Source organism: Wolffia australiana, chromosome 10 (assembly GCF_029677425.1).
Source record: "Wolffia australiana isolate 7733 chromosome 10, ASM2967742v1".
Taxonomy (NCBI): domain Eukaryota; kingdom Viridiplantae; phylum Streptophyta; class Magnoliopsida; order Alismatales; family Araceae; genus Wolffia; species Wolffia australiana.
This window is the reverse complement of record NC_135844.1, coordinates 7,674,462-7,680,461: the sequence shown is the minus strand read 5'-3', so window position 1 is coordinate 7,680,461 and position 6,000 is coordinate 7,674,462.

Sequence of the window (6,000 nt, the reverse complement as noted above, 5' to 3'; positions counted from 1 at the left end):
AGTGAGAAGAGAGTGACCCAAGGATCAAACTCCCAATGACCCGTAAGACCAACTAGACGACTAATTAGTGAGGATTGTTTTACAGCCCTGAAGTGTCCGGCGTCTAAGGCAATGGCTATCCTTTCTACCACAAGAAGTCCTACACTCGACGAGGTGGCTAGTCCTGTCCGTGAAATGAATCAAGTAAAGACGGCAGAGGAGGTGATAGTGGAAGACGAGACTGCAAAAAAGTAATAATACTGGAAAGGTGGAGAGGAGATGAGATGGTACCTGGATGTCGCTGGTCCATGGTGTGAAGATCTCTCTAGAATCGGCGATGGAGTGATGGTAGTGTCACTGGCGGGGACTGTCCCAATGCGGACGCTCCCGTGGGTGATATCACCATGATGCCCGAGGCGCAAGAGAGCAGGGTGGGGCACAGGGTGGCCTGCGGCGTGTGGTGCGTGCAGAACTGCCGACGCGCGGCGCGCGCTGGCAAGGAACACTCAACGTGCACAGGGAACGTATCCACGGCGTGCAGAGGAGGGAGTGCGCGCGTTACCGACGGGTATCTGCACGCGCAGAACGGGTACGCCGGCCGGGTGCCTGTGAACGGCGAACGACCGGGCGCGCGCGGGCACAGAAGGTGCGGGCGCACGCGCGTGAACTTCGGGCGTGCGAATGAGGGCGCGAGGGCGTGGGCCTCGCGGATGTGGCGCGCGCTGGCGCAGCACGCGATCCCGGGCGCACGAGACGACTCGGCGTGGACACGGAGCGCGGGGAAGAGGCCGCCCTCGAGGCTGGCGTCGGGGCGCTGCAATGCGAGGGGAGTGCGGCCGGCGGTGGCAATATCCTCCGTCACGGCGGAGGAGGGCGGAAGGGTGGGCGGTGAAGGCGATGGGAAGGTGGGATGGTGTGGCCGACATGGCGGGTAGTGGGGGAAGGTTTGGGCGTGGGCAATGGGGCAAGAAGTTGGAGAGAAAGAACAAGGACGGTGGCAAGAATCGAGGGGAATGAGTGCGCGTGAGCGAGGAAGCAAGAAACGGGGAGAAAGAGATGACGGTGTGCGGTGGGGCAAGAAAGACAATGATGGGGGGGGGGGAATTCGGCGAGGATGGCGAGGAAGAGGGAGAGGAGGGTCGAGGGCAGGGCGGAAGAAGAAGCGGGCTGGAGGTGGAGGCTTACTTGGCGGCGACCGGTGATTCTTGAGCCCAGAATTGGATTTCTTGAACCAGAGCAATTCAAGAACGTCCAAGAATTGGTGTTCTTGGAAGTTCTTGGGGAATTCCTTGGATAGAATTCAAAACACCTTTGAGGTGGAGTGAGACGGCGACGATCCTGGAACTGCTGGCTCCCTCGGAGTGGTCTCGACGAGAGGGTCTCCAGCTCTTGACGCGGGCGGTCTCTTGGACTTCTTTTGATCGCTCCGGAGTGATCTCGACGGAACGCTTGACACGTTTCCCACGGAGTGATCTCGACGTGGAAAATGCGGGCTCTACGCCACAGAGTGATCTCGACGTGGTTGAGACTAGCCACGTCTCCTACGCTACTTCCTACGGTAAGGGGAGACACAAGCTTGAAAATTCTTCAACAAATGACTCCAAGTGTTCCTTGGGCATGCCATCCCCTTATATAGTGAGGATGGGTGCCAAGTGAACGTGGGGAGAGGACGAACCGTGGCGAAACGTGATTCGACCTCTCCTTACAAATTTGAAATACAGACGAAAATAAAACGAAAGACGAAGGATGGGGCCAAACATTGGCCCGATCCATAAAATCCAGAAATACAACAAATAGAAAAACAAACGTAAGTGAAATGTAAATACTTACGCGAGGTACTTAAGCCCGGGGTGGCGAGCGTTGGCGCGAGCTGCTCGTCGTGGCTGACGACGTCCCGTCGTGTCGTCTCCAAGATGGTCCTCCATCACCGGCTGTGGTCGCCCACAGCACGTCTCTGGCTCCGCATCGCATCTAGTTGCATTCCCATTCATTGTCTTTTTCGAGCATTCACATAGGATTCCTACGAATGGCCGTAGAGACGCAATCCACACGGATGGTGCAACGCGAAGGTTCTACCTCCCCGTGATGAACTGAACCATCGCATGACGAGAGAGGCAATGAGATTGCCCTTTCGGGACCTCAACCGGTGACGCCGGTAGCCGACCCCGTCCTACCACATGTCGAGGATACGCGGACCCCACCCGACAACTCGGGTGCTCCTGGCACATCGGGTCCACCGGATTATCCGGCCTGTTCCTCGACGATGAGCCACGCGAGCCACAACACTCTCCACGCGGCTCGCCGCGGTTCCTCGACGATGCCTCACCGAGTGACTACGAGGATAGGACTATCGTGGGTCGAATCCCACACGGGAAATCTCCCGTTGTCGAGCACACCCCCAGAATGACCCCCGCACGAGGTCGAGGATGAGGATGAGGATGAGGAGGCGCCTCTCGCCAGTACCCGCCAAGAGAAGAACTTCTGGACGACCAAGGAGCTTACTTTCGCGCCATGACTCCTAGAATGGAACGCATGGAGCGCATGTTTGCTGACCAACGGGCGTCAGAGCACGGAGTTGAGGTGGGACCGGCCGCCCGAGGGCGACCTCGCCATGCACCAGGGGTGGGTCGACAGGACCCCCACGGCCGTCTTATCCAGGACCTCGACGTTGACTACGAGGTCTTCGATCGCCGATCCGATTGTGCCCCTCCACTGGGACGCCTAGTTAGGGAACCAGCGCGCGACCCCCAGGATGTCCGCGCTTGGGATATGTACCACCAGCGGGACGACTATGCCCGTGAGTACGACGCAGACCGACCTGTCCGCCCTGATCCGTACGCTCGTCAGTACGAGCGAGACATGGGCCATGACTATCCGGCCTGACGATACGATCCCATCCCGCCCCGAGATCCACGGATGGTTGACACATCGGCGCGCCATGACGACTACTATCGGCCGCCACCACCACCTTATTATGGGGTTGACGACGTCCCCCTACCACCACACCATATGGTGCCTTTGGACCGCACACCACGGGATGGTCCTCCCCACCTTTGGGATGACTGCGGCCACGAGCCGTTCACCCCCCGTCGCCACTTGGACCAGCGACAAGGAGATTACCTCCTGCCCCAACGGCACTTTGACGATGATGAGCGTTGGCGCAAAGAGCACCGTGCATGCATCCAGAAAAGCGTGCGCGCCGACGTATCCATCTTTGAGGGCTCTCGGAGGCCCAAGGAGTTCATCGACTGGGAGTCAAACATGAAGTCGTACTTTAGGTGGTATCGTATGGATGATGACCTATGTGTCGAGTACGCGGAGACACAACTTGGCGGACAGGCCATGATCTTTTGGGAGAATGAGCGAGTCACCACCGAGCGACGAGGATGATCCATTACGTCCTGGGTGGACATGGTGCAGAAGTTGAGGAGCAAGTACGTTCCTCGTCAGTACCAGATGTCACTCTTCCTCTCCTAGCTCGACCTTAAGCAAGGTCGACTCCCGGTGACGGAGTACATCGAAGTTTTCGAGGAATATCAGATGCGCTGTCGCTTCGTAGAGGATCCACGGGTTCTCATAGGGCTCTTCGCCCACGGCCTCCGGCCGGCCTAGTGCAGCAAGGTCCTCGAGTGCCAGCCGGCCGAGGTTGACGAAGCCTATCATCTAGTGGAACACATGGATCCACCCGCCGATGACACCCCGGCACTGATGGGGGACCATCATGCCTCAAGGAAAATATCTTTTTCTGTTGTTTGTTGGTTGTTTTGTTTTGTTTGTTTGTATCTCCCCTAACAGATTTGGGCATGATTATTCCCTATAAAAGGAAGTTTGACCTTTGTAATAAAGTGGGTGAAATTGAAAAGGATTTTCTCAATGTAGCCCCCTTGAGTAGTTAGGCATTTTAGGAGTATTTTAGAATTTCTTGTGATTTTTGGGAAGTTCAGCAAAATTATGAAAATGCCATCAAGAATTGTTCATTAGGGTTTCTTGCTCCTTTCTCCTCGCCAGAGCGCCGTCGCCGTCATCGCCGGCGCCGCCGTCTCCGCCCGCGCATCCACCTCCAGAGAAAACCGCATCCATGGCTGCCACATCTAGCTCCGTGGTCTTCACAGCCTCCTCAGGCGTCGCGGCTGCCAATGCCGCCTCAACGACCTCCGCAGCCGCCAAGGCCCCGACAACCTCCACGGCCGCCAAGGCCCCGACGGCCGCGAAGGCCCTAATGGCCTCCCCGGCCACCAAGGTCTCGGCTGCCAGGGCCCAGATGGCCTCTTCAGCTGCCAAGGCCCCCATGGCCTTCGTGACCGCCAAGGCCTCGACGACCTCTACGGCCGCCAAGGCCCCGACGGCCTCCGCGGCCGCCAAGGCCTCGACGGCCGTCTCGGCCGCCAAAACCCTAATGGCCTCCCCGGCCACCAACTCGGCTGCCAGGGTTCCGACGGCCTCTTCGGCCACCAAGGCCCCCATGGCCTCCGCGGCCGCCCAGGCTTCGGCGGCCAGGGCCCCGACGGCCTCCTTGACCGCCAAGGCCACGACGGCCTCCGCGGCTGCCAGGGCCCCAACGGCCTCCTCTGCTGCCAAGACCTCGACGGCCGCCGCGGCCGCTAAGACTCCAACGGCCTCCTTGGCTGCCAAAGCCCAGACGGCCTCCGCGGCCACCAAGTCCCCGACGGCCTTCTCGGCCTCCAAGGCCCCGATAGCCTCCATTGCCGCCACAACTCCCTGGCCACCTCGCCCGGCCTGGTCGTCTTGACCTCACCCACCGTCAATTGCCAACCCCGTTAGCCGCCTTGAGTCATCCTTGCTAGCTCAGGTCCCTCCATCGCCTTGGCCGCCCCCGGTCTCCTCTGCCTACTTAGCGCCACGACCCGCTCGAAACCCTCTAGTTATCTTCATTCGCCCCGTCGAGATCACTCCGGGACGAAGTTAGGAGAATCCAGACTTTTAGTTCCCAATGGTTGACGTCGTCAACATTTCTTCGTCGAGATCACTCCGAGGACTTGTTGACGACCCACCGCCGCCGATACCCTCGTCCGTTACCATCCATTCGTAGTTAGCTAGAACCCTCCCAAGACACAAGCCTACCTAGTTAGGATCCTCTAGTTACGGGCTTCGTAAGTAGCTATCCTCCGAGGCCCCCTCCTATAGGATATACATGCAGCCGCCTTATGCTGCTGCCTTCATATATAGTTCTAGCTTCCTCACGTCGAGATTACTCCGTGAGTCATCACTATGCATTTTCACATCGAGCTCACTCCGTGAGACCCAACTCGCGACCTCGTCGAGATCACTCCGAGGCCGTTCTTAAAGATTCAAGCTGAGCAACTCTTCGGAATCATCACCGCCTCCTCGTCGAGATCACTCCGAGGGTGCTTCTTAGAGATCCAAGATTTGCAGCTTGAGGGTGTCGACGTCATCTCACTTCTTCGTCGAGATCACTCTGGAGATGTGTTGACATCATCACCGTCATCAACCATATTGCTACCGGAAGCTGGGCCCACCGATTCACCAAAGCCCTCATCCCGTGCTGCGCGTCGTCGCTCTGCCCTCCACTCCTTGTGGTGTTTACGTGAGCCGCTCGATCCCGGCAGTCGTGTTACATCAGGCACCTAGCGCGAACACCGCGCCTCGGACTCCACCCGTCTGGCCCCTTCCCGCTCGTACTGTACCACCCGCGACCACACGGGTCACGCCGACCACCAGGGGACAAGGAATCCCCCCGGTCACTTCAATGGGGTCCACCCCACAAGCTCGGGCTGTTGCCAGTGATATACCGGCCCGGAGTACTGCCACCAGTCAGGCACACATCACGGGCTACAAGTGCCAGGGATGAGGACACCGGGGAAACCTATGCCCTTCAACACTTTTGATCAACGCCGGTGATGCCGAGCAGGATCATGTCGATGGAGCGGACATGCCGCTGGAGGATCACTACCATGGAGATGAGGACTACGCCCTCGAATATGAGGAGCCCGATGGTCAGATCGGATATATACAGATCATCGAGGCACGAGGGACCACTCC